The sequence below is a fragment of the Poromitra crassiceps genome, assembly GCF_964638095.1.
Source record: "Poromitra crassiceps genome assembly, chromosome: 26".
NCBI classification, from domain to species: Eukaryota; Metazoa; Chordata; class Actinopteri; order Beryciformes; family Melamphaidae; genus Poromitra; species Poromitra crassiceps.
In genome coordinates, this window is record NC_139640.1 from 17,463,606 (window position 1) to 17,474,805 (window position 11,200).

Sequence of the window (11,200 nt, forward strand, 5' to 3'; positions counted from 1 at the left end):
CTCTATCCCTGAGGTTTGTGAACAATTTGACGGAACGGTCGGCGTTCCCTAAAACCTTTGTTTCAGCGTTCGTACAAAGTCTTGAAAGTTTGGAAAATGCTTGATTTTAACAGTCATGTTTTCAAGGTTAGGAATATGCTTGAATTTGAATATCCTCCTTGAAAAGTGCTTGATTTTCAACATAACCTGGTGTTTCATCTACACATTACAATCACTCATGTAAAACAAAAATCTTTGAATACCTGAAATGAGATTCTGACATGGGCCTTTTCATTAGAAATGATTATATTTGCCAGAGCTCTCAAATGCTTTTGATTTCATGTTTCTAGCTACTATAGAGGCTGAGAAATGTAGGTTTTAGTGAACGTTGACAATTACTGCAGCCCCAGTAATGTTTAGCGATCCCCGTTTTGCAGTCATCTTGAAATACAACGGCAAATTCGCCAAAACTGTCACTCAGAGCCTTTGCTAGCATGCCAACAGTCACATCATCTGGGTCTGAATAGTCTTTTCCATTGATGTCTTCGTCCTCAAGTAACTCATACTCCATTCAGCTCGTCAGCTATTTTACTGTCTGAAACGTGGCAGAACTGCCAACATTCACTAAAACCTTGAGGCTTAGCAGATTGAAACACGAGATAAATAAATCTGAATTGAAGTCATTATTTTCATCCTCAGTTTAAATAGCTGTCGTGCTCGGGACGAATGGCACTTGCTTCACTAGCCTCGTCAGCCATGTCTGAAGTTCAACTTTGAAAACTACACTGTCCAGGCTAAAAGAAAATCCTATGAAACCCACAATATATTTCGCCTTCCCCACGTATATGTGACACCAGCTGGCCTTTTGACCCTCAATTAGGCCGAGGGCATTTTTCTGATTTTTACAGATTCTGAAATGGCAGACTGTAAGCTTTCAAATGATGTGTCACACATTGTAATCTGAAAAAAAATTAAGGAGATATGCTTATTTGATTGTTCACACTCTGAAAAGCAGGAACTGAGAAAAAAGCCCTCAAAGTTTGAGAAGTTTTTCACACCTGGGACAGCCAGCCAAGGGGGGAGTGAACAATGCCTCCTCATTTACATTAACCACTCCCCACAGCTGATCACTGTCACTCTGACACACTGGGACACTGGCCACAAGTAAGACAATGATAGAATGTAATAGCCTACTGTTTAGGTGATGGGTTTCATAAACTTTCTGTAATAAAACATCTGAAAGCAAAAATCTTATCAAATGGGGTACGCACGGTCTAATTTTGAGGTATCCATGCTTTTATCACTTCTCATCTGGATTATTGTAATTATTATTACATGTGTGCCTATTATGTTGTTTTTGGGCTCCTTGTGCAGAGAAAATTCCCTGAGGGGCAATAAAGGTTTCATTTATATAATAATAATAATAATAGGATATAATATGAATAAAGATTTGATAAGAGACAGGAGCTGCTGAACAAAAATAAAACACACACACACACACACACACACACAATAATCTATGGTTTAGGTCCCGCCAAATAACTTATTGATAAGAAGCGCTGGAGAGGTTCAATCGCACACAAGAAACCCGCCATTTTGGAGACACCCATGACGATGACTATGCCGCCCAATGATTGCACGCGAGACTCCGGCTCTTTTAACAGATGTTTACTTTCACTTAAACACCGTAGAACTGAAAATACATACAGACAGATACAATATCATCAGTTCTTACATTCTTACAAAGCTTACATGACTTCTTAATGTAAACAATAGACAGAGAAACAGACTAATAATTACCACTTTGCCTGCTTGTCAACCAATGGCGGGGGTAACTTGGTCCTGGCTAACTTAATCCTCCTGAGAGAATATTCTGTCCAAGATACAGCAGTAAAACAGTCAGTTACTTCACAGTCTTACATTCAATATTATGCACTCTTGTAAACACAGTCTTACAGTTACTTACAGTCTTATCTTCAATATACACTCTTATGTGTAATTGTGGTGACTGAAAACGAATGGTAGCAGTCTTTTCTGTCTTCTGTGAGCTGTGCAACACACGCTGGAAGCTAAAGCAGGTGCCGTCAATCAGTTCGTCTGACGATAGTGTCGCAAAATGACGGAGAGAGAGAGAGAGCATTTACTGGAAACGGAAACTTAACCAAAAGTAACGAGTGCGCCCTCACGTGGCCAATGGCTGCAGTTACACTCCCACCATCACGCAACGTGTGATTCTCAATAGAACTTAACATCGTAAACAGTATGACATTGTTAGAAACAAATATCCTTTGAAAAACAAAAAACCTACATTGAGGAATTAATCATTTCCTCAGCCTCAAGCAATAGTACGGTTTTGTGTATGCACCTTTCCAAATAAATGTGCTTAGTTGTGCGTGTGCCTTTATTGTCTAGTGTTGTGTCACTAAGTAGAAGTTTGAGTCTTCAGACTTTCCCGTCAGATCCAAGGAAGACCTTAACTACCTTCGCCATCTTCCACTGATTTCTCAGTGTGGCATCATCTTGAAGCAGGTCCTCTTGATATTATGTCCTCCATAATCCTTGTGGTATTGTTGATCTTTCCTCAGACGTTTCTCCAGGCATTTGAGTCGATGTTCTGCACCCGATTTGTTGTTTGGCAGACTTGTCCTCTCTTCCTTGAAAGGCAATGGTATGTCATAGAGCCCATTTGACTTTCGCTTGATGCCTTGTTTTAGCTTAGCCATGAACTTGATGTCTTCTTGTGATATTTGAACTTCTTCACTGGTTTTCTCAGTGAAATCTGACTCAAAGACTTTGATTATGTCTGCCGGAGTGATCGTTTCTTTGACTTGGGTTTTACAAACAAAATGGACTTCAGACTTGAGCTCAAATGAAGGCTTGATAGCTGGGACAACTTGTTTTGTGATGATACGGTGGCTCACACCTATCTCATCTTCATGGTCAAAGCCAGCGCTGTTGTAGCCGACGATGCTCCAACCCAACGCAGACTTGATCGCATATGGCTGGTCTTCAGTGCCAGTGATGACGTCTCTGGGAAGTAAGGCTTGGGGGCAGTTATAGCCGATTAACAATCCCACTTCGCAGTCAAGCTCGGGAGACATTTCATCCTCCAGATGTTCCAAGTGAGGCCAGGATTTTGCTGTTCTACTTGTGGGTATATGGGATCTATTTGCTGGTATATAGTCCCTGGTGTAGGTTGTTGGGAGTTTTATTTTAGCGTCAGAGTAGATGCCTCTTACTTGAAGTTCATTCACCTTTTGGCTGGACACAATCTTTGTTTTTGATGTTATGGTAGATACTTTGAGTTTTACTGGCTCTTTCTTGGCATTCAGTGTCTCAGCTGCATCCTTTAAGATGAAGGTAGTGTCGCTCTGAGTGTCAAGTAGAGCATACACTAGAACTTCCTTGTCTGGTTCAGTTGTTGTGGAGACATAGACTGGAACAATTGAAGAGGTATGAGTGCTACTCTTCTCTTGGACGACTCTGTTGGAGGTAGCTTGTGTAAATTCTTGTGTCTCTCTTTTAGACTCTTGGGTCCCTATTCTCCCACAGGCCATCGGCGCTATTACGGGCCTTAACCGCAAAAAAACGTGCCTTGCGCCTGTTTCGGGAAAATAGCAATAGGCTTTAGGCTGCCAAATGCGCTTTAGGCCGAATGGGCGTGGCGGAGTCCCTGAATGCGCCGAAGTGGGCGTGTCGGCGCTAAATACCGGCGTACTACTATCTTCCAGCCATCTTCCGACCTGGCCTACTTTTAGCGCTTTGCGCTTTTGAAAAGCAGGCCTAAAGCAGGATTCTGTGCACCGGGGACAGGAAAGTGAATGGAGAATACAATATATAGAAAAAAATACTTTAGAATACAATAGAATATAAGATTGCAACCCTTCTCAGGCTTTGGGTGAAGCTGTAATGCAGTTTCATAAATTTAGTTTAGGCTATCATAATAATCCCCATTTATGTGTAATATAGCTCTACGTTTTATTACCCCCCCCCCCCCCCCCCGAAATTAGCTAGGCTACTAATATTACTAATATTCCTAATTAATATGTATTATTATTTCATTCAGATAATTGACATTATAGGCATGTATATCGTTTAATGTGAGAGAAAGGGAGAGAGAAAGAAAGAGAGAGAGGAACTGGATAAACTGTTGTGTAGCGCTTCTTCAAACCCCACTCTTCATTACAGCTATTCATTACAGAATTGTCTGTTGTATTTATTTTTTCTGTGTGCAAAGCATAGAAAGTTATAATTATTTCCAAATGTTTCCCCCGTCTGTGGCAGCGGAGCTGTCCGAGGTGCTGAACAAGCGCAGCGCATAGACGGCCACCTGGGGCGGCTCACTCAGGCGGTCCAGGACTGGGCGCGGGGCGTCGGCGGGGTAATTCTCCTCCCCAAACAGTGCGCGATGGTACATTTGAACCTGAATGGATAGATGAATAAACAACTTAAGTAAAGAGTTGTTTTGTAGCTATTCAAAATGAATGGTGGACAGATATATCACCTGATTCGCCAGCACCATCTTCTCCTCAGCTGTGAATTTAGTGGATCGGTTTTGGTCTGCCATATTGATCACACTGCGCCAGCTGCTGCCAATCTGGCTTTTAAAGCCCCTCTGATTGATTACTGAAGATTTTATTGAGAATGAACATATTTGTCAGAGCCTGTGGGCAGGGGGTGGGGGGGACGCATATATAGGCCAAATAAAATACTATTACTCAATAATAAAATCCTGTAAATTAAATAGAATTAAGTTATCAGATCCAGTAAAAGTGATAGGTGTCATTCAGAGGATGTTGCATCGTGCAGTGGGGGAGGAGAGATAAAACGATATCATTCTGGCCAAACTTTCATCTAATCTCATGACATCCAGCCATAGGCAATATTTTTTTCTATCAGATGCATTTAGAAATTATTTTCACTTTGGTCTTGCTATAGTGTAGCGTATTTACATGCTTGCAGTATTTTAACTGCAGTTAGATTGGTTTGAGAAGCATAATAATATGGAATAATAGCCTATATATGGAGATAGACAGACCGGATGAAGGGAGGGGGGGGCGGCGGAGCCCTTGGCTTTGTCTGGTTTTACCGGATTTGTCCAGGAATTGGAGCTTAAAAGGCAAGCGTGTGTCTCTTCCCTGCAATTCTCCAATGAGCGGACAATGCATAATTTTACGCTTAAAAGGCGTGGTTATAATGGTTGAGGCTGAGTTTAGCGCCGATACCAAGATATCAAGTGCGCCTTTCCACGCCCACTGCTTTGCGCTGCGGCTGGCGCTCGGCCTAGAAACTGCGCCGCTGCAACGATAGAGCCCTTGGTCTTTGTCTCTGTTGTTTTCGTTTGACCTTTCTTGTTTGGTTCTTGTTCTTTGTTCTTGGTCTTTCTTCTCACGATCTTGATGCAAGCATGTTGGGTGTCGTTTCCCACATGAGTCGCATACACTCCTGGATGTACAGGCTTTGGAGTTATGGCCGGTCTTGAGGCAGCCAAAGCATAACTTCTCCAGTTGTACAAACTTAACTCTTTGTGCGATTGGCTTCTCCATGAGCTGGCGACATCTATGGAGAGTATGGCCTTTCTTCTTACAAAACACACACATGATACATGTCTTTTCACTTGTATTTGTGGTGAACGTCTTAGCACTGAAGTTACGATTTTGTTGAGGCTTAGGATGCTCTCGTTCGGTTGGCCTTGATCTTTCATGTTCAGTTGACTTTATTGCTTGTAATGATGTGATGGGGTTGCAAGCAATTCGAGCCTCCATGTTGAGAAATCTTATGAAGTATCCGAAGTCAGGGAACATTTTGTGCTCATCTTGATACCTTGTGACTGTTCTATTCCAACCTGAGCTCAACCAATCAAGACATTTGGCAGCAATCTTTTGGTTTTCTACACAGTCATTGAGCGCTTGTAAGCCTTGAACATAGGGCATGGCTGATTCAACACTGCTCAGAAAATCTACAAACTCACGAAGATCTTCACTATCTTTGGGGCCAATTTTATGCCATGAATGTATCTTGTCACGGTATGACTTGCCGATTATGAATGGATTACCAAATCTATCCTCAAGTATGTCCCAGGCAGCACAGTATGCAGTATCTGTTCCTACAAGGAAATGTCCTTCAATAGCTCTCAAAGCTGGGCCACCAACATACTTGCGTAGAAAAAAGAGCTTTTCTTGAGTTGGCAGGTTCTTGCGATCAATCAGAGTACAGAAAGAAAGCTTCCAATCATTATACTTGAGAGGATCTCCTTTGAAGATAGCAGGTTCTGGGATTGGAATCCGATTGGCTGTGATTGCTTCAGCGAGTGTTCTCACAAGGTCATTGGAAGCTTCATGAGAGTTAGTGAAAGTGACTGATTGAGTGATAGGAACTTGGCTAAATGGGGCTTGTTGCATGGATAGAGGTTTAGTGGCATGTGGGGTTGAGCATTTGGTGATTGTGGCATGACGTGGGTGATGGATTTGATTGAGCTTGGCTTGTTGAGCAGGGAGCACTTGTGAAGCAGGAAGAGCTTGGGGGAGCGGTGCTTGTTGAGCGGGAAAGAAGGGGTTACTTAAAGGGTTAAGTGTGAGTGGTGGGTGGAGAGAAACTGGGACTCTTGGTTGAGAGGGATAGGCTTCTTGACCCTGTTGAGGGAAAGGAGCTAACAGATGCTCTTCTTCATCACAATGATCAGTTTCTGAATACACTTGCAGCCTTGCTTGTGCTGCATTGTGCCTTTTTAGTTCCTCCAACCGTTCCACTTCTTTCCTTTTCCCTTCCAGCTTCATTCTTCTAGCAGCGCTTTCTGTTATAAACTGAGCTCTTTTTCTTGCCATCTCTGCTTCTGCTGCCCTTTCTTCAGCTTCCTTTTCAGCTGTTAGCATTTGCTCTTCCACCTCAAGTCTTCTAATTTCTTCCTCTTGTTGATGTTGTGCATCCATTATCTTGATTACCTCTTGTGTAGCTGCAACTTCAGCTGCTGCTTGTTGTCTTACATTCAGGTTGGAAGATTGCTTGGATCCCTTGGAAGAGGTTTTTGACCTAATGGTTTCAACTGATAAACTGGACACTGTATTGTCAAACACCAAGTCAGCTTTAGGCCATGATGAGACTTCTGAATCACCACCATTGAGGAAGTGTTGAGCCTTTATATTTGCAGTCTTAGTGAGTGCATGACATGTGTCATTCATTCTCCGGATGTCAGGTTCAGGACTTGAGATGTCTCTTATTTTGAGGTACGCATCATCAATGTCAACTTGGATGGTGTTGATTGCACTTATAACTTCATTAATCAGATCAGCATCATCATTATTCTTAATGGATCGTTTCAAGCCATTGATGTGATACTTCCATCTTCTATACATCTTCACAAAATTCTCGTTAAGACCATTCAATTTGTCATTGAGCAGAGCTTTTCCCTTTTCAGTGAGCTTTCGTGTGCGTTCACTTCTTCTAATGTCTGGAAGCAGTTGCGTGTCATCTGCACCAACCTGAGATTGTCCGTCTTGTGCTGTCACTTCAACTTGCTCATCAGTGTCAGCTTGATGTGATGCTGTCACTTCAACTTGCTCATCAGTGTCAGCTTGATGTGATGGGGTAGTCTTCTCTTCATCATCATCTTCTTGAGAGGCTGTCTGGTTGACCTCTTCACTATGCAGAGCAGCATCTTCACCTTTCTCTGACATATTAATGCATGTGGTGCTAAATATTGTATTTGAAATTTAAATGAAATGTATGGTATTCTCCAATTTGTGTGAATATGAAATGTCAATATGAAGCCTTTAGTGATATTTTAACTTAACCTTTGCATAAATGCACATCAAAAACGACAGTGTTATAATAACACTTAGAATTTAAATGGATTATCTTTTATGGCAAATAAACTGAGTAATTTTGACACAGTTTAAATATGACAACTTAGTTGCATGAAATTGTATAGCCTATAGATTTTTACTTAAAATATCTTAAACTTTAGTCAACTTTACTTATCTATTTATTCAGTCTCTTTGATTACTAGACGATCCACCATGAGGAGAAATGTCTACTGTTGCTTTAAAGAAGCTGCAGATGAAACTTAATGGAGCTTAATGGCAGTCAACAAGTACTTGTGCTACTTCAAATACGCTATCTTGAACGTGCTTGCTTGTGTAGCCTTGTCCACCTGACGACGCCTCTTCTCCACAGCACCCGGTCTGCTCGACTTCTTCCTTGTTGTAGCCTACAGCCAGTCCGTCTTCCTCCTGGAGCCTTCACCGATGCAGTGAAGTGTTCTACTATGCCGCCCAATGATTGCACGCGAGACTCCGGCTCTTTTAACAGATGTTTACTTTCACTTAAACACCGTAGAACTGAAAATACATACAGACAGATACAATATCATCAGTTCTTACATTCTTACAAAGCTTACATGACTTCTTAATGTAAACAATAGACAGAGAAACAGACTAATAATTACCACTTTGCCTGCTTGTCAACCAATGGCGGGGGTAACTTGGTCCTGGCTAACTTAATCCTCCTGAGAGAATATTCTGTCCAAGATACAGCAGTAAAACAGTCAGTTACTTCACAGTCTTACATTCAATATTATGCACTCTTGTAAACACAGTCTTACAGTTACTTACAGTCTTATCTTCAATATACACTCTTATGTGTAATTGTGGTGACTGAAAACGAATGGTAGCAGTCTTTTCTGTCTTCTGTGAGCTGTGCAACACACGCTGGAAGCTAAAGCAGGTGCCGTCAATCAGTTCGTCTGACGATAGTGTCGCAAAATGACGGAGAGAGAGAGAGAGCATTTACTGGAAACGGAAACTTAACCAAAAGTAACGAGTGCGCCCTCACGTGGCCAATGGCTGCAGTTACAATGACACCACGCAAAAGGGGACGATTTTCGGGCCAAAATGGCGGCAGCGCTGAGCTAAAACTCACTTCTTTGTTTGTGTACTCTTCGACTACTCCACACTCAAAACGTGCTAAAACATTTATATTATACAGTCTATGGCTAAAACACACATCTATCCATAACTATATGTTCGCACAGTCCTAAAACAGAAACAAAACGTAACGTTAGGGCTTTCCATGACTTTTCCATAAGTTCTTAACCTGTATTTTAGGGGTAACTAACGCTAACATTACAGCAAGCTAACGTAGCTAGCTGCTAGCTACGTTAGCTTGCATGTAACGTTAGCGGTTGCTTTTGGAGACACAAACCCTGGACGTTTCATTTTGAGTAATGCATGAGGTTCTCTATGGTTTACGCAAGCTCTGGGAGTATGAAGTGCTTTAAATGCGGGGATTTTGGTCACAACAAGCTTGTGAACCGCTGCCTGCTGGACTACTAGCTAGGTAGGCCACAACCAGCTAGCCACCACACAACAGCTAACATTAATGCCAAACAAATCCTCAACTCGTCCCCACGTTTGGTTTCGCATAACGCCAGCTCAGACTTTCACCTAATCTCAGAAACCTTGCGGGACATGTATTGCAAATTGCAATAGTGGTTGTTTTGTTATAATTTGAAACAGTCAGGCACACTGTCTGGAGCCTGCCATGTTTCGCTTCTCTGCTTGGGTTGTCACTTGACTTGTAAACAGAGCTTTGCACCCCACCCCCATGTGGCTCATTGGCCGAAACTCGGAACAATAGCAGACATAGGCCAGTGAAACGCCGCATGCAAATTAATGAAAAACCCCAGACTCAAGCTCATGAGCCGCGGCGTCCATGAGTGTCCGAGTTGACTTTTTGTCATTCTTTCATATTTGTGCAGATATTAACATTTCTGGTGGACTGAAAATTGTGAGTGCCTCCTTTGACTTCCATGCTGTTGTCATGCACCAAGCAGTGGGAGCTGTAATTGGTCTACTTTTCTGGGGACAGACAGATAGACGTACAGACAAACCCTGTTCTAGATGGCTTAGCCACACCCTGTGGCCACGCTGTCGAAATCAGAATGTGCCTCATCTCTATTCACCAAAGATTTTCATTTCTTGCCAGGAAATATGGTACACCCAAGGCCGGAACCACCGTCCAGCCACTGGATTCCTTGAAGAGAGGCTTCGGAACACTAGAAAGAGGCTGAGATCTGTGAGCAGGTCATAGAGCACGCCGCAGAGACCACCGCAGCGCCAAGGAGACGCTCGTGAAAGGGCATACATACCAGGTAATGGTTGAACTGAAAAATAAGTTGGTGAAGCAAAATATCAATATAATGTAGTTATTGCCAATATTCTTATGTGTACTTTTTATAGAATCTACCATATCCGAAGAGCGAGCCGAACAGATAAAAGAATGGCTGAGACTCAATTCTCAGCCCCGCACCCAGGTGGAGGCGTACATGCAGGATACAGTCGTGTACAGCGCCAAGTGGATAAGGGGAAACAACTCTAATATACACGAGATCCTCGAACAGTTCCCACATCTAACCACTCCGGGCATGGTATGTTTAGTGGAATATAATTTTACATATAATGAGGATGCATTATTTATAACATCTTTTGTTAGTATGGCAACTGCCATATAGAATTTGTGTTTTAAAACATGTTTTCCTTTCTTTAGATTGCACAGGACTTTCTGGCTTTGCATGGAGAGGCTGCACCAAAACTTTTTGAAACATGGCTGCCTGTATATGCACAGAAGATCCTGCACCTGGCGAGACGGGAAGGGAAACTCACATTTCCTTTAGACGGATTAACACTGGGTAATTGTTGTTGTCCAGCAGAGTTTGCAAATGTCAATATTAGCATAGGTTTTATTATATTTGGCTACTAAATGACCAAATCACAGATATGCCAACATATACAATTGTTTTCCTACAGATGCCAAGGGGGAACTTGCCCTGAGACAGCTACCCACAATGCTTCCACCAACTGTTTACAGAGTTGGCCGAAAAGTGTACCGGCACACCATTGAGGACTCCAAGTTGGCCTTCATTGACCATAAGCCTGTAAGTCCTTCTGCATATTTCACTGCAAAAAAGGTCACTCAAAATACAAGAAAAAAGAGAGAATTTGAGCAGAAATTACTTAATACTAATGAAATTTTCTGTCCATGCAGCTAGTTAATTTTACTTGACAAGAAATCTTAAAATAAGTTTGTTCCAGTCTTGAAATAAGTCGGCTCTGATAAGTGTCTGAAGGTTAGAAATAAGTACAAAATGCTTGTTTTTAGATCACATTACTTGCTATCAAAGTTTCTACAGCACAGTAGTAAGTGAAATACACTGAATATCAGCAAA

At 42.0% G+C, this 11,200-nt stretch overlaps 1 long non-coding RNA gene across 1 annotated transcript; it reads left to right on the top strand.

Moving 5' to 3' along the window:
* The first annotated feature begins 10,337 nt into the window (after positions 1 to 10,337).
* On the top strand, positions 10,338 to 10,910 carry LOC310798636. The gene is made up of 3 exons (XR_014553782.1): positions 10,338 to 10,402; positions 10,522 to 10,663; positions 10,782 to 10,910. It is a non-coding gene; the product is annotated as an uncharacterized lncRNA (long non-coding RNA).
* Positions 10,911 to 11,200: the final 290 nt, after the last annotated feature.